Source organism: Schistocerca nitens, chromosome 10 (assembly GCF_023898315.1).
Source record: "Schistocerca nitens isolate TAMUIC-IGC-003100 chromosome 10, iqSchNite1.1, whole genome shotgun sequence".
NCBI classification, from domain to species: Eukaryota; Metazoa; Arthropoda; class Insecta; order Orthoptera; family Acrididae; genus Schistocerca; species Schistocerca nitens.
Genome location: NC_064623.1, coordinates 163,292,494 through 163,315,959, shown reverse-complemented (window position 1 = coordinate 163,315,959; position 23,466 = coordinate 163,292,494). Strand labels below are relative to the sequence as shown.

Below are 23,466 nucleotides of genomic sequence, written 5' to 3'. Positions count from 1 at the left end.
ATAAAAGAAGTCTCGTTCCCATCTGCGCGATCCAAAAACTCTTCATAGATTTCGAGGCGAAGGTCTTTCTGGCCTTGACTCATGACCCGTGGGACGAATTTGATGGCAACGCGGTGCATTCCAAGATGCTGTGTCAGGATTTCATGACATGATCCAACAGAAATGCTATCTCTAAGACAGTCGATCTTCAATTGCCATGCACAATTTTGTTGCCGTTCCTGACCATAGCGTCCTGAACGAGGGCCATCTTTGTCTTCCGTCCAGCCATTTTTAAACCGTGTGAACCATTCGTAACACCGAGTGCGGCTTAAGCACTTGCCACTGTAAGCTTCCTGTATCATTTTACGTGTCTCTGTAAAAGTTTTTTTTTAATTTCACGCAAAATTAAATGCAGACATGATACTGCTCTAACTATGTCATCTCGAAATTCGTAAACTATGCGACACAACGTTCTAAGCATTACAGCACTGAACAATAACTGACAGACATGCAACAATGAAGCTTCCGGCAGTAACACATTAAACACAGGCGTGTGCAGTGACTCCAACCGCATTACGCTCGAACACGCTGTTGGTGCGAAATTATGAATGTTCCAGAATTTTTTAAACAGACATAGGCTTAGAGGTGTCTGGACGTTACAACGCCGGCGTATTTTAAACACGTGGCATAAGTAAGGGTGCATTATGGACCGACATTTTTAACTCGTGCGTATACGGGAAAACATTAGTTGGAGCACCCGGAATTTTTGAGCTTTCGACGTATGGTGGACGCAGCGGCAGTGAGAAAGAAAGACGGAAGAAGACGGTGTAAGCGACAGCGAACACAGTGGCAGTGGGATGTACGTCAAATCAATGTGAGAAAAAGAGACACTGGGAGAGAGAGATATATAGACAGCGACAGTGAGAGATAGATGTTGAGTATGGAGGCTTAACTACAAACAGAGATTGGGTATAAATATTTAGAAGGCTCTGAGTTAAAAGAACGCGAATATGTTCGCATTCCAAAATTTTTTGTGAGGAAGGCGGAGTGATGGTTGAAGGCAGCTGGTTCCATAGTTTTCTGCAGTATTTTAAAGGGTAACATATTCGCCAATTTTGTGCTCCGACGGGAGCATTTTTCCGCTGGTAATATAATGTACAAAGGCTTTTACTGTCTGTCCTTTGTTTATGTTCATACAAGTTGCTTTACTTGTTCATTTCGTCCTAGGCTTTCATCTGTGGAGTAACCTCCTTTCTATAAATTTCATTTCGGCTCTCTGAATTCGACTTAATGCTCTTTTTTATGCACTTTGTTTCCCCTGCCATAAAAAAGGAATGGAAGGGACATATTTTTAAAGAAGTTTATTGTCGAATATTGCCGAATTTTGTTATTGAAAATGTCAAGGGTAACGCCACGTGTATATTCTAATCTGGTTCAGATTTGCTCCACTAAAATCATTTCGATTGGCGCCATATCGTAGTACGTGCCATTAAAGTATTATTGCCGTACCGGTATGGGGCAAAAACAGCAGTTTACGTCGGCAATGGAATTAAAAGCGTTGCGCCATAACTCGTATCGTCATTATACCTGTACGTCGGAACTCGAACCAACACAAATTTTCATCTATACGCAGTAACCTCTTAATCCAGCGTCAAATCAAGATTATTAAAATTTTCTCCCAGGCCGGGAATCGAACCCGGGTCTCCCGCGTGACAGGCGGGGATACTAACCACTATACTACCGAGGACTGCGTGTGTATTATCGTATATTTGTAAATTAGATGTGTCTTTTGCAAACAAAAAAGGTGGTAATAATAATATCATCTTGAAACTCTTCCATTTGGTCCGTGTTTGCATAGAAAAACAGTAATATCAGAAATTGAGTCCGCCTTGATGCAAAACACCTTGTTATTCGTTTATTTCTTTATTATCCCAAACTAGTTTCGGCGAGAAATATCACCATCATCAGTGGGGTTTTTTAAATCTAAAACATGCAGAAAATGGTATGGTTGTACAAACACAGTAAAAAATCATTACATTTTTACAAATCGTCTTTTGAAATATAGTTTTATATTGATATTTTCACACTACTCTATTTATTGTATGCCACAGCATGTTTTAAGCAATTATTGGCGCTGTTTGTGACATATTTTCTGTGCTCTCTTTTCTGTTGCCGTCTTTTTACTTAGCGAATATCATGTCATCTGCAACCATGTGAGCGGCTGATAGTAAACAAATACTCAAATGTGAACTTCGTATGTCAGCAGGATATACTTGGGGTTGTGGTAGTGTTGTGGAAACCAGTTATTCTGGTGTGTATTTAGCTGTTGCAGCTCAGTTTCTGATATTACCGTTAAAAAATGTGGTGTTCAAACTTTCTATTGACATTAACTAATTTTCAAAACTGAGGACGTTATACGGTGAAACACGCCTTCCAGAATCTGTATTGCACACTTCTACAGATTACGCAAGATGTAAATATGTCTTTGTAGCAGAAAATATGTCCACCTCTTGTCATAGCAGAAACAAACTCTACACGGGATCAAGGTTGTTCTATGAGACGTGATTTGAGCTCCAGCGCTACATGGATTTTCTACGAACCACTAGTTACTATAGGTACAGCCCGTGCTTGTAGGGTTGCCAACTTTGGCAAGTCGAAAGTTGGAAAACTTCCCACCAAAGGTAGCACTTAATGTATATAAAATGTGCGATACTTACTGACGTTCATCGTTTTCTATCCTCTCACCGAAACTAAACTACATGTTAACTAACAGTGTTTATATTACACACTGATAAAAGTCAGTGGAGCTGGGGCTGGAATTTGGAGATGTACTTGTCTCATTTAAAGGCCCTTAGTCGCGTCTTCTCTAGAACATGCTGACAGAACTTGAAGCAGCTCATATAATAGTTTATTTTAACAAGATGTTCACTTTCCATACATTTCATCTTAAGCTCGTTTATTTCAGGCCACCTCGATAACAGAACGACCCGCAGTTGCAATAATACATCCGGCAGCGGTACAGTAGTTGACAAAGAATCTATGTTGCAACACATTGGTGAGTTTCAGTAATGACGTGATATGAAAAGGAGGCGGCGAGACAACTGACTTTCAAACTCATTGTTTTGTCGCTCTGTCGTGTGTTTTACACATACTGTTTTACCTTTGGCTGACTAGAATAAGACTTAAGAACATGAAATAGAAATTGTGGAATATTTTATAAACAAGTACAACTATGTAAATAAACCAAAAAATACGTAAGTAATTGAGAGTGTTCCATCATACGTATGTACGGACTCGGGAAAAATACCGTATGCAAAAGAAGGGACAATCCCTACGAAATCGGGACAGGTGGCCACCCTGTGTCCTTGCATAAATTGTTTCTGTGGAATAAGTTATGTTTACACTATTGCCGTCAAACTGGCGCCACTGTAGACTCTCATTGTTCAATGGTCAGTTCTCATGTTGTATCGCTTTCAAATTGCTTTTGGTGGACTCGCTACATCTTTTCGGCAACTACTTTGGGTCTAACATTGCAGCACTGTTCGAGCACACGCATTCTTTGATAAACTTTTTGTTAAACTACCAGTGTTTTGAACAATCTGTCTCTGGCGCCACGAGCAATCCTTCGTCTCTGTACTATAAATGTAGATGAACTGAATTAACACATTGACTGCCATGGTATAGTTGGGTTGCCGACCCCTCGGGGTCATTTACTTTCTTTCAATATCCTGCTTTAGTTTGCTGAAAGTAAACTTGTTAAATGGAAGTAAAGTGAAAATATGGCGTTTTAGTATCTTTTTTTAAATTTTTTTGTGTGAGTTACATATGATTCACATGGGATCAGAGTAAAGGTACCAGGTGTGTCATTTGCTATGTCACTAATAATTTTAGGTTTGTACTCCTTTCAGTTTTTCATTCCACAGCATTATTTGTGTACAGTTCCATTATTGCTTTCCTGCATTGTTGCCACAGTCTTTATTCAGTGTTGTCTGCTCCGTGACAAAGTGATATTGTGGCAGAAGAAAATGTTTCATAGAAATTATGAAGATGAACAAAGGCATGTACAACAGCTTTTACATGAAGTTATGGACATAAGTGATGAAGATTCTCTGTCTCTATTCGGCGATAGCTCAGACGAATGTTTACCAGAGGAGACCGGAAGGGAAACCGGAAGGTCTGATGATGGAATCACGTCAGTGAAGATAGGAAGAAGAGTTTTTAAGTCCACATTCAGTCAAAAAACCAGACTTCACAGCTGTAAAAACCAGGCAACAAAGCACGTCTAACCATGTTAGTGCCATAACTGCTCCAGCTGATTCACGTTCAATTGAAACAAGTGTAATATCAGAAAGTTCTGAAGATGAAGATGACACACTTAGAACAAATTCTAATGAGGTTGTCTGGGGACCAGTTACGGGTAAAAATGTGAAAAACTTTACATTTATTAATTCCAGTTCTGCTGCAAATGCTTTTATTGCATTAATTCTCAAAGGCAAGACACCAGACGATTTCTTCAAATATTTTGCAACTGATGAAATTTTAGAATATGTGACGCAACAAACTAATTTGTACGCAAAACAAGTCTTAGAAACTCATTGAGTAACTGTTAATTCAGGACTGAAAACGTGGACTGATATCAGCAAACCTGAAATTGAACATTTTTTATGATTTATGTTATGGGTGTCACTAAATGTAAAACGGAGGATTCCAAATCATTGGTCAAAAAACATGCTCTATCACAACAACGTAAAAAAATGTTATGTCACGCAATAGCTTTGAACTGCTTTTACGTATGTGGCATTTTTCCGATACCAGCCAGTGTCAGTTGGGAAACCTCTTATTCAAAATTCAACCTCTTATTGATAAATTACTGCAGATATTTCAAAGTGTAGTTGTGCCGGAGAAAGAAGTTTACATTGACGGAACACTAGTGCCATTTCGAGGAAGAGTAAGTTTCATTCAGTACATAAAGAATAAGCGCCATAAATTCGGAATTAAATTGTTCAAACTTTGTCAAAAGGGTGACTACACATGGAATATGAAAGTTTACTGTGTGAAGAATGCGAATCCTGGTGTTCCTCTTGGCACTTCTGTTGTTATGAGCCTTATGAATGGATTACTAAATGAGAGGAGAATCTTATATACAGACAATTTACAGAAGTGTTCATCTAACACACTAGCTTCTTGAACAATCAACACATTTAGTTGATACTGTAAGATCAAACATAAAACTGAATCCTCAAGATGTTGTACATCCAAAACTGAAGAAGGGGGAACACAAAGCAAAGGGAAGTACCACAGTGGTACTGAAATGGAAAGATAAGAGGGATGTTCTGATGCTGAGCACTTTTAATGGAGAACAAGAAGCAGAAGTTCACACCAGGAAGAGCACAAAGAAAAAACCAGCAGTGATGATTTACTATAATGCGTCAAAGTCTTTTATAGATCATTCTGACCAAATGAAGTCGTACTCGCATTGTCTAAGGCGGGGAAATGGTACAGGAAGCTCGCAAACTGAACTGTTGACAGGGTCAGCACTGGTAAATGCTCATGTGATTTACCGATACATCAACAACGAGAAGATCTCAATCATAGAAGTGACTGTGAGACTGCTCCGTACAGAAGATGCCCATGCGCCTGAGACATCTCTCACCAAAGCCACCGCGTTACCTGCAGTTTACGCACCTGTGAACATGGGAACAGCCAGACGTAGGTGTACAGTGTGCTACGGAAAAAATGAAGAATGAATGTGGACCACAGCAAGTTGTCAAGAAATGCAAACAAACTGCATGGAAATGTAACAGTTGTGACTCATATTTTTGCGTAGAGTGTTTTTTCATAAAGCACAGTGCGTACAGGTATTGAACAAACAAAGTGGAATGACTCCAATTTTTCAATTTCATTGTTGTTGCAATTAGAATTGACGAATGTAAATAAAACTGTGTGTAATTTGCAATCTACTGTGTAAGTAATATGTCAACCTAAATAATAAATAAATAATAAAAATAAGAAAAGCATATTGAGCATGCAGTATAGGAAACAAAAGAAAAGTTTGGAGAAGGTATTAAAATCCACGGAGAAGAAATAAAAACGTTGAGGTTCGCCGATGACATTGTAATTCTGTCAGAGACAGCAAACGGCTTGGAAGAGCGGTTGAACGGAATGGACAGTGTCTTGAAAGGAGGATATAAGATGAACATCAACAAAAGCAAAACGAGGATAGTGGAATGTAGTCGAATTAAGTCGGGTGATGCTGAGGGAATTAGATTAGGAAATGAAACACTTAAAGAATTAAAGGAGTTTTGCTATTTGGGGAGCAAAATAACTGATGATGGTCGAAGTAGAGAGGATATAAAATGTAGACTGGCAATGGCAAGGAAAGCCTTTCTGAAGAAGAGAAATTTGTTAGCATCGAGTACAGATTTAAGCGTCAGGAAGTCGTTTCTGAAAGTATTTGTATGGTGTGTAGCCATGTATGGAGGTGAAACATGGACGATAAATAGTTTGAACAAGAAGAGAACAGAAGCTTTTGAAATGTGGTGCTACAGAAGAATGCTGAAGATTAGATGGGTAGATCACATAACTAATGAGGAGGTTTTGAATAAAATAGAATTGGGGAGAAGAGGAGTTTGTGGCACAACTTGACAAGAAGAACGGACAGGTTGGTAGGACATATTCTGGGGCATGAAGGGATCACAAATTTAGCATTGGAGGGCAGCGTGGAGGGTAAAAATCGTAGAGGGAGACCAAGAGATGAATACACTAAGCAGATTCAGAAGGATGTAGGTTGCAGTAAGTACTGGGAGATGACGAAGCTTGCACAGGATAGGGTAGCACGGAGAGCTGCATCAAACCAGTCTCGGGACTGAAGACAACAACAACAATAACAAGAAAAGTCCAATACAATTGAGTCACGTGAGTTACATATAACTCACGAATTCAAATGTCAATAACTACTCTTGAGCTCGTGAAAACCGTAGGCCACGAATATGATTTGTTACTGGGTCCGTAACCCACCATAACAGCGAGTCACAGCACGCTCCTGTGAGTTACAACTGCACCACGGAGATTTAGATGGAAAAATGTCCGTGAGTTGTATTTGCTTCACGTGGCCCGAAGGGAACACCTCCTGTGAGTTATATTTAACTCACGTGGCAGTCAATGTGTTAAACTCATTTTGTTAATTCTAGACTGTGTGTTTCTCAACTAAGGTTATTATCTATCTATATTCGAGAAACTATACACTATCTTCTTCTTGTATTTGAGCTGGTCATTGCTTGTGAAGCTTGTTAAGTTCCATGAGAAGTCTCTAAGACTCGTCAGTTTTTAATGACGACTTGTTTCCTTAAACCACTTGTTGATATTTTTAAATGTTTTGCAAGTCGTCTGTTTTCAGTAAGAAAACTGTTACTACTACCATTTATTCCCTTGTTTTTATCAACAAATAGCAAAGAGGTACTGAATCAGTTTGGGGTGAGAAGAAGTTTATTGCACAACATGACTTAAAGAAGGTACAGGTAAAAAAGGTTAACAGAACACATACTGAGGCGTCAAGAAATAGTCAATTTGGCAATTCAGAGGAGTGTGAGAGGTAAAAACTGTAGAAGGAGACCGGAATTTTTAAGCAGGTTAAAATTGATGTTGAATACTGCAGTTATGTACAAGACACCATTGTTTTCTGCGAAAAGTTAATTATTATCAAAACTGGGTTCAGTCATATGATCGTACTCACTTGACCTGTAGATGCACAGAATATTTACATCGAATGCGTATATATACGCAGAATACGTGTAAATTAACACAACCAGAAAGTTTTATCAAACTGGTTGTCATTATCGCCTATATTCACGAAGTTTTATTTTAGCATAGAAGCTTACAAAACAAAATCCTTGGAACCAGAAAACAAAAAAATCTTACCAGTACATTGTTTTGAGAAACCTTGCCACTTGTAGCAACGGTGTGTGTGTGTGTGTGTGTGTGTGTGTGTGTGTGTCGATACCGCTGCTTGCATTCGACATTACAATCAACAGGCGCTTCTTGTCATTGTCAAAGTACCGCTATCCTGACGACTAAATCAGCTGATGTCTGTTTACATGTAGAGCTACCGATAGAGATTCTGCGATTTCAGAACCAAAAGTGTACTCGTGAGCCGAGAGACAATATCACTAGATTAGTTCCTATATAAATTTTATTTTGATTAAATGTGAAGGAAGAACTGACCATTGTGTTCGCCATTGCAAATGTAACATGTAAGAACGGACTACAACATGTTCTCAGTACTATACTTTCTCATGAAACAAGCAGTTTCATACACGACCTGTAACTTTAAGACACAGAAGTTAGTGTTTCTACTGGTCTTCATGTATATACATTTTATCGATTATATCTCAAGTAAAACTGTAATGTTCCAGAGACTCACTACAGTCAAAAATACTATTAAATTTGTTAAATATCCTGTCATACGTTTACAGCCTTGTCAAAGATAGAACATATATAAACTAGAGGATGCAGAAAAAGGGCATATCTAACATTTTTTCTTTGCATCAGCCAATAGTTGTTGTTGTGGTCTTCAGTCCTGAGACTGGTTTGATGCAGCTCTCCATGCTACTCTATCCTGTGCAAGCTTCTTCATCTCCCACTACTTGCTGCAACCCTCTGAATATGCTTAGTGTATTCATCTCTTGGTCTACCTCTACGATTTTTACCCTCCTCGCTGCCCTCCAATGCTAAATTGGTGATCTCTTGATGCCTCAGAATATGTCCTACCAACCGGTCCCTTCTTCTTGTCAAGTTCTACCAAAAACTCCTCTTCTCCCCAATTCTATTAAATACCTCCTCATTAGTTATGTGATCTACCCATCTAATCTACAGCATTCTTCTGTAGCACCACATTTCGAAAGCTTCTATACTCTTCTTGCCCAAACTATTTATCGTCCATGTTTCACTTCCATACATGGCTACACTCCAGACAAATACTTTCAGAAACGACTTCCTGACACTTAAATCTATACTCGATGTTAACAAATTTTTCTTCTTCAAAAACGCTTTCCTTACCATTGCCAGTCTACATTTTATATCCTCTCTACTTCGACGATCATCAGTTATTTTGCTCCCCAAATAGCAAAACTCCTTTACTACTTTAAGTGTCTCATTTCCCAGTCTAACTCCCACAGCATCACCCCACTTACTTCGACTATATTCCATTATCCATGTTTTGCTTTTGTTGATGGTAATCTTATATCTTCCTTTCAAGACACTGTCCATTCCGTTCAACTGCTCTTCCAAGTCCTTTGCTGTCTCTGACAGAATTACAATGTCATCGGCGAACCTCAAAGTTTTTATTTATTCTCCATTGATTTTAATACCTACTCCGAATGTTTCTTTTGTTACCTTTACTGATTGCTCAATATACAGATTGAATAACATTGGGGAGAGGCTACAACGCTGTCTCACTCCCTTCCCAGCCACTGCTTCCCTTTCATGCCCCTCGACTCTTATAACTGCCATCTGGTTTCTGTACAAATTGTAAATAGCCATTAGCTCCATGTAGTTTACCCCTGCAGTCAGCATTGTCAAAAGTTTTCTCTAAGCCAATAACTGGAGTGTAAATCTCTGCATTGTGCGCACAAGGTCTCACATATACCCTTTGCACATTATTTCGCAAGCTGTTCATTATTATGAAAGCTACAGAACGGAAATATGTAACCTAACTCTTCTTATTCCACAAAGTAAATATGTTCTTTCTGCGAACTGTAGTCGAGTTGCATTCCAGACTCACCGCTCATACTGCTACAATGCTGAGAAGAATTTGTTGTGGAGAACCACAGGGGAAGCGTTTCTCCATCAAAGAGGTGAACTCGGATGATATTCTAATTTTCAAGAAAGCACTATAAAAAGGTGTGTCTATCAGATGAAAGGTTGGAAGAGGTATTCCTAAGGAAAATGAAACTACTTTTTAGCCTCTAAGTTGACTCATATTGAACGTAAATCAGATAGGAAAGAGAAGATCCTTGCTTTTGGGTGTAATGATGGACTACGCAAGCACACGTATTCTCTTAAATGCTACAGTATACCTCTGAACCTACCTCATGAGAAACCATAGACCTCTGGTTGAATGTTCCAGTAATCACAGAAAAAGTAAAGGATCTGGAAATAATTACACAACATATTCCTGCAGGACACAGGAAGTTTTATGAGACACTTTTCAACTGGACCGTGACGTACACAGAAGTAGACAAAGACCGAGAAAAAAAGTGAATTATTCAACTGATATGTTTTTCTGAAGATTCTTATTAGTTTTGATCACTTTCTAAATACATCTTTGAAATAATATTATAAAAGTTGTTCTTACAATGTATTGTTTATTTCATCACAATTTTTAAAAACCCTATGACTGTAATAGTCAACCTTTTCAAAAAAGACATATGTACAATATATATAATGCACACTAATTCCTTGATACAACATTGAAAAATGCACTACATTGTAGAGCATCTCAAAGAATTTATTTATTTGTCATCAATACACCTCTATATGTGAACCATTTGAAGCACGAAGAATATCGAATTTATATTCAGTTTCTTGCCAAGTCCTTTGTAACATTTCCTCTGTTATTGTTGCAATCGCATTAGTTATACGACGTCACATATCAGAGTAATTTCCCTTTCATCATTATGACTAAATGTGACTACAAATCCACAGAAACTTCGTGTCTCAAAACTATCTACGAAGTTTTTGTGTTTACTGAAAATTTTCACTTTGGATATGTCTTTTCTGCATATTGTAGTCCATATATACAGGGTGGTCCATTGATAGTGACAGGGGCTAATATCTCACGAAATAAGCATCAAACGAAAAAACTACAAAGAACGAAACTCGTCTAGCCTGAAGGGGGAAACCAGATGGCGCTATGGTTGGCCCGCTAGATGGCGCTGCCATAGGTCAAACAGATAGCAACTGCGTTATTTTAAATAGGAACCCCCATTTTTTATTACATTTTCGTGTAGCACGTAAAGAAATATGAATGTTTTAGTTGGACCACTTTTTTCACTTTGTGATAGATGGCGCTGTAATAGACACAAACGTATAAATACGTGGTATGACATAACATTCCGCCAGTGCGGACGGTATTTGCTTCAAGATACATTACCCGTGTTAAAATGGAGCGTTTACCGACTGCGGAAAAGGTCGATATCGTGTTGATGTGTTGCTATTGTGATCAAAATGCCCAACGGGCGTGTGCTATGTCTGCTGCTCGGTATCCTGGACGTCATCATCCAAGTGTCCGGACCGTTCGCCGGATAGTTACGTTATTTAAGGAAACAGGAAGTGTTCGGCCACATGTGAAACGTCAACCACGACCTGCAACAAATGATGATGCCCAAGTAGGTGTTTTAGCTGCTGTCGCGGCTAATCCGCACATCAGTAGCAAACAAATTGCGCGAGAATCGGGAATCTCAAAAACGTCGGTGTTGAGAATGTTACATCAATATCGACTGCACCCGTAACATATTTCAATGCACCAGGAACTGCATGCCGACGACTTTGAAAGTCGTGTACAGTTCTGCCACTGGGCACAAGAGAAATTACTGGACGATGACAGATTTTTTGCACCCGTTCTATTTAGCGACGAAGCGTCATTCACCAACAGCGGTAACTTAAACCGCCATAATATGCGCTGTCGGACAACGAAAAATCCACGGTGACTGCGACAAGTGGAACATCAGCGACCTTGGCGGGTTAATGTATGATGCGGCATTATGGGAGGAAGGATAATTGGGCCCCATTTTATCAATGGCAATATAAATGGTGCAATGTATGCTTTTAACCTACGTAATGTTCTACCGATGTTACTCCAAGAAGTTTCACTGCATGACATAATGGCGATGTACTTTCAACATCATGGATGTCCGGCACATAGCCCCCGTGCGGTTGAAGCGGTATTGAATAGCATATTTCATGACAGATGGATTGGTCGTCGAAGCACCATACCATGGCCCGCACGTTCACCGGGTCTGACGTCCCCGGATTTCTGTGGGGAAAGTTGAAGAATATTTGATATCATGATCCACCGACAACGCCTGACAATATGCGTCAGCGCATTGTCAATGCATGTGCAAACATTACGGAAGGCGAACTACTCGCTGTCGAGAGGAATGTCGTTACACGTATTGCCAAATGCATTGAGATTGACGGACATCATTTTGAGCCATCTGGTTTCCCCCTTCAGGCTAGACGAGTTTCCGTCTTTGTAGTTTTTTTTTAAATTAAAATATAGCACGTAGGTACGTTTGAACATTTTATTTCGGTTGTTCCAATGTGATACATGTACCTTTGTGAACTTATCCTTTCTGAGAACGCATGCTGTTACAGCGTGATTACCTGTAAATACCACATTAATGCAATAAATGTTACTAACTGTTCGTCTAAAATTGTGAGCCATATGTTTGTGAGTATTACAGCGCCATCTATCACAAAGCGAAAAAAGTGGTCCAACTAAAACATTCATATTTCTTTACGTACTACACGAATATGTAATAAAAAATGGGGGTTCCTATTTAAAAAAACGCAGTTGATATCCGTTTGGCCTATGGCAGCGCCATCTAGCGGGCCAACCATAGCGCCATCTGGTTTCCCCCTTCAAGCTTGACAAGTTTCGATCTTTGAAGTTTTTTCGTTTGACACTTATTTCGTGAGATATTTGGCCCGGTCACGATCAACGTATATCTTTGTATCCACGTATTTCTTTGGCTGACCTATGCTGAGTACTGAATCCCTCATAAACGTATCAAACGTTGTTAAAGATTATAGTTGAAGAGCTGACTGTGTGCTGCCCCACCTCCACCACAGCTTGATCCGATATTTAAAACTTTCTCACTGTTCATTATTAATGACGTAAGTGGCTGGTTCGCCTAACTGGAACAAGAAAATGGCGAAAAAGTAAACTTCTTTTTATAGTCTCTTGTGGTGTCAGCGCCAGACACCACACTTGCTAGGTGGTAGGCTTTAAATCGGCCGCGGTCCATTAGTATACGCCGGACCCGCGTGTCGCCACTGTCAGTGATTGCAGACCGAGCGCCGCCACACGGCAGGTCTAGAGAGACTTCCTAGCACTCGCCCCAGTTGTACAGCAGACTTTGCTAGCAATGGTTCACTGACAAATACGCTCTCATTTGCCGAGACGATAGTTAGCATAGCCTTCAGCTACGTCATTTGCTGGCCGTGCGGTTAAAGGCGCTGCAGTCTGGAACCGCAAGACCGCTACGGTCGCAGGTTCGAATCCTGCCTCGGGCATGGTTGTTTGTGATGTCCTTAGGTTAGTTAGGTTTAACTAGTTCTAAGTTCTAGGGGACTAATGACCTCAGCAGTTGAGTCCCATAGTGCTCAGAGCCATTTGAACCATTTGAACGTCATTTGCTACGACCTAGCAAGGCGCCCTTACCAGTTTATATTGAGATTGTAATTGATGTATCAACAAGAGCGATGTTCTCCAATTATGGATTAAAGTTAAGTATTCAAGCAACTCCGTACTTTATTTAGTAGACTCAACTCCTTTAACTGTTCCAGACCTCACGCCAGTCTGCGTGAGCTTAAACGCGTGCATTTCGGCCTCCTCTAGCAACACGGTGTTGGCTCTTCTGCCAACACATCATCTCTACCACAAGCAGTTGTAATTTTGTTGTTGACTCTATTCGTTGCTCAGCCAACCAACGATATTTAATCAGAAACTCAACCAAAACTGTGAATCGGTGGTTTCTGCACTAGCAGTTACACTTCAAATTAAAAGTTTTCGACATGTATATACCCTATGGTTATTTTCAGATAACTGGGATATTTCATCCACATTCAGTTTATGCCTCATTCCGTTCTTTCAAACACCAAAACACGTTTTTCTAAATGCATTAGAAAACGAAAGATTTTCTGTGTAACTTCTAGCTCTTCGTGTAGATTCATGACTTTTTTCGGTATAATTAATCAGTTGAGTAAAATTTCTACAATAGGCACGTTCTTCATATACATGTCAAAGATTATTAATTATTCTCACAAACGCTTCAAATACGTTTATTTTCGCGAGAGTTATACCAGTATATGCCAAGTATTAAAAATATCAACGAATTTAATGTAACCTGAATTTCACTCTAGTGTGGCCAGTAGACTGAAAACAATTTTTAAAGACATACGTAACACGGAATTTTGATTCATCACTGAAGATCATAATCGCTACAGGAGATCTTGAACAGTCACAACTAGCACATTCAGTCACGATACTCCTGTTCATTTCTGTTATAGACAGCGACAACAGCGCTCCAAGCAGACAAAACGCTACACTTTTGAATACAATATTGGATGAGTGCAAGTAGTAACTTTCACATTGATTTGTATCACAGATTTTACAGAAGGGAGCTTACATAGTACAATAAAAATCGTCACTAACTAAAAAAAATGCACCACATTTGTCTTTCTCTGCCGGCCGGGGTGGCCGAGCGGTTCTAGGCGCTAAGTCTGGAACCGCGCGACCAGTACGGTCGCAGGTTCGAATCCTGCCTCGGGCATGGATGTGTGTGATGTCTTTAGGTTAGTTAGGTTTAAGTAGTTCTAAGTTCTAGGGGAATGATGACCTGATATGTTAAGTCCCATAGCGATCAGAGCCATTTGAACCATTTTTGTCTTTCTCTTGTTTCCTGAGGACTCTCGCAAGTATGACATGGTAAACCTCAGGACAGTTTGTTTACAATTCTTTTGTAACGTAGAGATATTACTGAAGAATGTCGTTTTCGTTTAAGAAAAAAATGACCAATAAACAGTAGGGGATCTGACTTTTGCAGAAAAGCGTAGTCTCGTATATGCTCAGTAATGTGAAATTTTCAACACTACACATCCACTCAAACCAGCAAATGTGCTACATAAGAAACTTGTACTAAACAAAATACCTAGATTATTTAACGTGCCAAATAAGCCATCACAACTGTAGCTAAAGATAAAACCACACAGACACGATAATAAACCTTCAAAAGCATTAAAACTCTTTCCTAATACAGAAGAAACCTGTTTCAGAATTGCTGCTGCATCTGAGCCGCAAACGGCAGGAATCTTCAATACATTCGCTTTCGAAGCAAAAGCAATTACATTTACAAAAATATTTGTGTGTTGGAAAATCGAGTTAAGTGTGAGAATGTGCGAATCATTAGATTCCGTACAAGAAAAGTGCATATCATAGTAAGAACAGACAAAAACAGAAATACAGGGTGTCCTACTCAAACCTCCCTGATTTCAAAGACCAAGGAAGAAAAACCACAGTAAATATGACAATGAAAAATGCGCCACATTGTAGAGCTTTTCCTAAAGCCAAACTGATCGTCATCTAGTGCATCAATTTTCTTTTCCATTCTTCTGTATATTGTTCTTGTAAGCAACTTGGATGTATCAGCTGTTAAGTTGACTGTGCGATAATTCTCGTATTTGTCAGCTCTTGCAGCCTTCGGAATTGTGTGCATGATACTTTTCCGAAAGTGAGACGGTATGTCACCGGACTCATACATTCTACACACCAACGTGAAAAGTCGTTTTGTTGCCACTTTCCCCAATGATTTTAGAAATTCTGATGGAATGTTTTCTATCCCCGATGCCTTATTTGACCTTAAGTCCTCCAAAGCTCTTTTAAATTCTGATTCTAATACTGGATCCCCTATCTCTTCTAAATCGACTTCTGTTTCTTCTTCTGTCACATCAGACAAATATTCCCCCTCATAGAGGCTTTCAATGTATTCTTTCCACCTATCCGCTCTCTCGTCTGCATTAAACAGTGGATTTCCCGGTGCACCCTTTATGTTACTACGCTTTTTATGTCACCGTTGGTTGTTTTGACTTTCCTGTATGCTGAGTCTGTCCTTCCGACAATCATTTCTTTTTCGATGTCTTCACATTTTTCCTGCAGCCATTTCCTCTTAGCTTCCCTGCACTTTATTTCATTGCTCAGCGACTTGAATTTCTGTATTCCTGAGTTTACCGGAACGTTTTGTTATTTCCTCCTTTCATCGATCAATTGAATTATTTCCTCTGTTACCCATGGTTTCTTCGCAGTTACCTTTCACCTATGTTTTCCTTCTCATCTTCTGTGATTTTTTGAGACGTCCATTCCTCTTCAACTGTACAGCCTACTGACCTATTCCTTAATTGCTGTATCTATAGCCTTTTGTTGTTGTTGTGGTCTTCAGTCCTGAGACTGGTTTGATGCAGCTCTCCATGCTACTCTATCCTGTGCAAGCTTCTTCATTTCCCAGTACCTACTGCAACCTACATCCTTCTGAATCTGCTTAGTGTATTCATCTCTTGGTTTCCCTCTACGATTTTTACCCTCCACGCTGCCCTCCAATACTAAATTGGTGATCCCTTGATGCCTCAGAACATGTCCTACCAACCGATCCCTTCTTCTGGTCAAGTTGTGCCACAAACTCCTCTTCTCCCCAATCCTATTCAGAACCTCCTCATTAGTTATGTGATCTACCCATCTAATCTTCAGCATTCTTCTGTAGCACCACATTTTGAAAGCTTCTATTCTCTTCTTGTCCAAACTATTTACCGTCCATGTTTCACTTCCATACATGGCTACACTCCATACAAATACTTTCAGAAATGACTTCCTGACACTTAAATCTATACTCGATGTTAACAAATTTCTCTTCTTCAGAAACGCTTTCCTTGCCATTGCCAGTCTACATGTTATATCCTCTCTACTTCGACCATCATCGGTTATTTTGCTCCCCAAATAGCAAAACTCCTTTACTACTTTAAGTGTCTCATTTCCTAGTCTACTACCCTCAGCATCATCCGACTTAATTCGACTACATTCCATTATCCTCGTTTTGCTTTTGTCATGAGAGAACTTCAACCGTATCTCGTCATTCCTTAGTACTTCCGTATCCCATTTCTTTGCGTATTGATCCTTCCTGACTAATGTCTTACGGTTGAGCTTACTCTTCATCACTACTGTATTATGATCTGAGTCTATATCTGCTCCTGGGTACGCCTTACAATCCAGTATCTGATTTCGGAATCTGTGCCTGACCATGATGTAATCTAACTGAAATCTTCCCGTACCATCCGGCATTTTCCAAGTTTACCTCCTCCTCCTGTAACTCTTGAACAGGGTATTCTCTATGACTAGCTGAAACTTGTTACAGAACTCAATTAGTCTTTCTCCTCCCTCATTCCTTGTCTCAAGCCCATATTCTACTGTAACCTTTTCTTCTATTCCTTCCCCTACAACTGCATTCCAGTCGTCCATGACTATTAGATTTTCATCCCCCTTTACATCCTCTACATTCCTTTTCAAGATCCTCATACACTTTGTCTATCTCTTCACCTTCAGCTTGCGACGTCGGCATGTGCAGCTGAAGTATCACTGTGGGTGTTGTTTTGCTGTCGACTTTGATAAGAAGAACCCCGCCTCCGTATGAGCCCTAATTTCTCCGATCTTGTCTTCGTGGTCCTTACGCGAAATGTATGCTGGCGGCAGTAGAATCGTTCTGCAGTCATCTTCAAAAACAGATTCCTTAAATTTTCTCAGTTGTGTCACCTTCCCTCTAGAGATCCCCATTTGAGTTCCTTAAGCGTCCCCGCAATACTTGCGTGTTGTCCGAACCTACCGGTAACAAATCTAGGAGCCCGTATCTGATTTGGTTTGGTGTCTTCCTTTACCTGGCCTGTTGCGGTTCCCACATACTAGAGCAGTAGACAAGAATAGGTCGCAAAAGCGACAGATGAACCACACTTTCGCAAAATTCTTCCAATTGAGACCTTCCCGTCTCCTCTGTATCTCTTTTTTTTTACGCAACGTTCCCTTCTACGATAACCTATGAAACCTTTCCATAGCATTCTATCTCTTGCTTCATAATAACAAATGAAATCTTCCCTTTGAAATTTATTCTCTTTCTCAATCTTCGCATACAAATTTAATTGTTGCTTATTAAAAGTGATTTTCTCATTATTTCGACGAAACATAGAATACGTCGTCGTCGTGGCCCTCAGTCGTTACCTGCAATAACCGAAAACTGTCCCTTACCTTTTTTACTGTTACTGGATCGCCATCTGACTGCTAGATCGAACTGCGACTTGAATATACTTACTCTGTTTTACTATACTCTATTAGCTGCTGGTGGGCTTTCATAATAAGTGGCTGTATTTATTACTAAAGCTGACGTTATTCTTTAATTAATTTGACTGAAGTTACGTAATTCATAGTTACACTTTTTCTTGAACATTTTTGCAAAGTTTTACGTTGATGGTTTTTGGGATGGCTTATAATCAGTAATGCAACATTGCTGGTAAAAATTAATTATATTCTGAAAACGCTTCAAATATTTACTGTTGGTAATGAAATGATTTTACAAACGTTCAAATGGGACTTACTTTTTACAATAATCTTACAACTAGCATTGCGCAAACATACCTTCAGCCTTGAGTTTCGTATAGACAATAATTCAATAATATTAGTTCCTCTTATGATAATAGTTAGCTGATGTCTCTGTACATCCGTTTATAATCTCTTGTAAATCATAGCTGGTGGCTGGCGGGCACACCACTCCTCTCAACCTCTCGCTTCAGACCTGCTACCAACTCGCTTCATATCTCGCTTACTACTGACTTCCTACGAACGCTAAAGTGCGGTCTCTCCTGCCAACAATGCTTTCTGGTGCAGACAATCCCTGCTACCATTACAAAATGTATCAATGCGCGGTCTTTCCCGCTCTTTTCTTAAAATGTACCCATACGCGGTCTCTCCCGCCCTTTTTAAAATTATATCAATTTGCAATCTCTCTTGCCAACAGTACTTTGGTACAGACATTCCCTGCTACCACAATTATTTCCAACATGACAAATATTGGTTATGAACTGCAGATTGAAACTGAAGAAACTGCAAAAAGGTGGGAATTTAAGGAGATGGGACCTGGATAAACTGAAAGAACCAGAGGTTGTAGAGAGTTTCAGGGAGAGCATAAGGGAACAATTGACAGGAATGGGGGAAAGAAATACAGTAGAAGAAGAATGGGTAGCTCTGAAGGATGAAGTAGTGAAGGCAGCAGACGATCAAGTAGGTAAAAAGACGAGGGCTAGTAGAAATCCTTGGGTAACAGAAGAAATATTGAATTTAATTGATGAAAGGAGAAAATATAAAAATGCAGTAAATGAAGCAGGCAAAAAGGAATACAAACGTCTGAGAAATGAGATCGACAGGAAGTGCAAAATGGCTAAGCAGGGACAAATGTAAGGATGTAGAGGCTTGTCTCACTAGGGGTAAGATAGATACCGCCTACAGGAAAATTAAAGAGACCTTTGGAGAGAAGAGAACCACTTGTATGAATATCAAGAACTCAGATGGCAACTCAGTTCTAAGCAAAGAAGGGGAGGCAGAAAGGTGGAAGGAGTATATAGAGGGTTTATACAAGGGCGATGTGCTTGAGGACAATATTATGGAAATGGAAGAGGATGTAGATGAAGACGAAATGGGAGATAAGATACTGCGTGAAGAGTTTGACAGAGCACTGAAAGACCTGAGTCGAAACAAGGCCCCGGGAGTAGACAACATTCCATTAGACCTACTGATGGCCTTGGAAGAGCCAGTCCTGACAAAACTCTACCAACTGGTGAGCAAGATGTATGAGACAGGCGAAATACCTTCAGACTTCAAGAAGAATACAATAATTCCAATCCCAAAGAAAGCAGGTGTTGACAGATGTGAAAATTACCGAACTATCAGTTTAATAAGTCACAGCTGCAAAATACTAACGCGAATTCTTTACAGACGAATGGAAAAACTGGTAGAAGCCGACCTCGGGGAAGATCAGTTTGGATTCCGTAGAAATGTTGGAACACGTGAGGCAATACTAACCTTACGACTTATCTTAGAAGAAGGATTAAGAAAAGGCAAACCTACGTTTGTAGCATTTGTAGACTTAGAGAAAGCTTTTGACAATGTTAACTGGAATACTCTCTTTCAAATTCTGAAGGTGGCAGGGGTAAAAGACAGGGAGCGAAAGACTATTTGCAATTTGTACAGAAACCAGATGGCAGTTATAAGAGTCGAGGGGCATGAAAGGGAAGCAGTGGTTGGGAAAGGAGTGAGACAGGGTTGTAGCCTCTCCCCGACGTTATTCAATCTGTATATTGAGCAAGCAGTAAAGGAAACAAAATAAAAATTCGGAGTAGGTATTAAAATTCACGGAGAAGAAGTAAAAACTTTGAGGTTCGCCGATGACATTGTAATTCTGTCAGACAGCAAAGGACTTGGAAGAGCAGTTGAACGGAATGGACAGTGTCTTGAAAGGAGGATATAAGACGAACATCAACAAAAGCAAAACGAGGATAATGGAATGTAGTCAAATTAAATCGGGTGATGCTGGGGGAATTAGATTAGGAAATGAGACACTTAAAGTAGTAAAGGCGTTTTGCTATTTAGGGAGTGAAATAACTGATGATGGTCGAAGTAGAGAGGATATAAAATGTAGACTGGCAATGGCAAGGAAATCGTTTCTGAAGAAGAGAAATTTGTTAACGTCGAGTATAGATTTAGGTGTCAGGAAGTCATTTCTGAAAGTATTTGTATGGAGTGTAGCCATGTATGGAAGTGAAACATGGACGGTAAATAGTTTGGACAAGAAGAGAATAGAAGCTTTCGAAATGTGGTGCTACAGAAGAATGCTGAAGATTAGATGGGTAGATCACATAACTAATGAGGAGGTTCTGAATAGGATTGGGGAGTTTGTGACACAACTTGACCAGAAGAAGGGATCGGTTGGTAGGACATGTTTTGAGGCATCAAGGGATCACAAATTTAGCATTGGAGGGCAGCGTGGAGGGTAAAAATCGTAGAGGGAGACCAAGAGATCAATACACTAAGCAGATTCAGAAGGATGTAGGCTGCAGTAGGTACTGGGAGATGAAGAAGCTTGCACACGATAGAGCAGCATGGAGAGCTGCATCAAACCAGTCTCAGGACTGAAGACCACAACAACAACAACATGACAAATATTAATTATTCGTACTTAATCCTATTAATAAAATATAAACATCATTCATAAATTGTGATTTGACAATAGACAATAGAAATATACACGTCTTACACAATAAACGGTAGTCGTCCATTCGCCTTCCCTGCCACAGTCCTCTCATGCTATTTCCACTTCATACCGTTCTGCAGCGCTACGCCCATATATTTAAACTACGTGACTGTGTCACTCAGGACGTATCCGAACGCTAAAGGTTTGTTGTTCCTACTCGTCTGCATTAAGGTTGGCTGGTTTGGGGAAGGCGGCCAAACAGCGAGGTCATCGCTCCCATCGGATTAGGAAAGGATGGGGAAAGGATGACGACCGTGCTCTCTCGATGCCTAAATCAGGATTGCCGGACGCGGGTTTGAACCGTCGTCCTCCCGAATGTGAGTCCAGTGCGCTAACCACTGCGCCACCTCGCTCATTCATGCGCATTTAGATTCTTTTACAGCTAGAGCTGCGTGCCTCTCCTCATACCAACCAGAAATTTTATCTAAGTCATCTTTTATGCTCCTAGAGTCACTCAACTTCGACACTTTCCCGTAAACCGTAGCATCAGCAGCAAACAACCGCAAACTGTTGCCCACTCTGTTCGCCAGATCATTTGTGTAGACGGAAAATGGTACACATCCTACCACACTTCCCTGGGGCACTCCTAGCGATAGCCTTGTCTCTGATTAACTCACGCCGTCGAGTCACTCACATACCTGGGAATTTATTCTACAGGGTGAAAAGTATTTAAACCGACAAACTGTGGAAGCTTGTAGGGGACATCAAAACAAATATTTTTCCCTGATGTCATTTTCTCCTATGAGGAGTATTTAAACCGGCAGAGGAAGATTTCTCTGGCGGGAAATTAATTAAACCAACAAACACTTTTCCATTTTTTGATGACCAAGAGACAAAACATTAACACAACCCAATTTCAATTACAGTAGATTTTCAAAAATGCCTCCACTGACACGTAAACAAAGGTTACACCGTCGGCCCATGTTCTATCTGACACGGGCAAAAACTCCAGGAGTATCCTGAATTGTTCCTGCTGCTGCTACTATCCGGGCAACCAGATCCTCCTCTGATGCAACAGGTGTTGCGTGAACAAGGTTGCGCATCTCTCCCCACACAAAAAGTCCGGAGGGGACATATATGGGGATCGAGCAGGCCATGGTACAGGACCATCTCTGCCAATCCACGTTTCTGGGAACTGTCGGTCTACGAATGGACGCACACGACGGCTGAAATGTGCCGGCGCCCCGTCATGTTGGAACCACATCCGTTGTCTTGTAGGGAGCGGGACGTCTTCCAGCAGTTCTGGCAATGCTCTGGCGAGAAAATTGTAATAGTGCCTGCCATTTAATGGCCTAGGTGGCAGATACGGCCCAATTAAACACTCCCAAACAACACCGACCCACACGTTAACGAAGAACCGCACTTGAGGTGCGCTAGTAACTGTGGCATGTGGGTTATCCTCACTCCAAACATGCTAATTGTGCATGTTGAAGAGTCCATCACACCCGAACGTTGCTTCATCGGTAAACAACACGGAGGATGGAAATGTAGGACGCATTTCATACTGTTCCAGGTACCGCTGCGAAAACTGTGCTCTGGGTGGATAATCAACTGGTTCCAGGTTGTAGACACTATGTAACTGAAATGGACGTAACAATTGCTCTAGAAGGACTGCTCTTACATTCGTCAGATTCGTCCCCATGTTACGTGCAATTGCACGAGTGCTGATTGAAGGATCCCGTTCCACTTGCTGCAAGGCAGCTTCCTCAAATTGCAGTGTTCTTACCGTGCGACGGCGTCCCTGTCCAGGTAATCTGCTAAATGACCCGGTCTCACGCAGACGTTGGTACACAGCAAAAAAGGTCGTATGATGCGGCATACGGCGATTAGGATATTGTTGGTGATAAACGCGCTGTGCAGCTCGTCCGTTGTAGTGTGCTACGTAGTACGCACCAACCATATCAGTGTACTCACTCCAGGTGTATCGCTCCATTAGTAAACAGACACAATGCACTACTACACTGGTGGACAGCAGTTGCCTACAACTGATGATTGTAATACGGCCTACACCGGTTTAAATAATCCTCATAAAAAAAATGACATTAAGGAAAAATATTTGCTTTGATGTACTCTACAACCTGCCAGAGTTTGTCGGTTTAAATACTTTTCACCCTGTATACGTCCGTACCTTCGATAACAGCCTGCAGTGTGATGTTGGTGTTAACGTGGACACCCGACAGTTTTTGTGGGTGCATCAGCAGTGTATATAAAGGGTCGTATTCTGTTCGATCAGGTGAAGATAAGGAAATTTGTCCAACATCTTCCGGAGGGCTGAGAACATAGCATCAACCCACACTTCGGTACCTACTGTCTTCTGGGTCTCGCGGGAGAACAGAACGAGCTGAGTTTGTTGGGCGCAATGAAAAGCAAT

The 23,466-nt window shown here is 40.5% G+C and overlaps 1 non-coding gene across 1 annotated transcript; it reads right to left on the bottom strand.

Annotated features, from left to right (window-relative positions):
* Window positions 1-1,654: 1,654 nt before the first annotated feature.
* Trnad-guc (transfer RNA aspartic acid (anticodon GUC)) lies at window positions 1,655-1,726 on the bottom strand. Its single transcript has one exon. It is a non-coding gene; the product is annotated as a tRNA-Asp (tRNA).
* Between the last annotated feature and the right edge of the window lie 21,740 nt (window positions 1,727-23,466).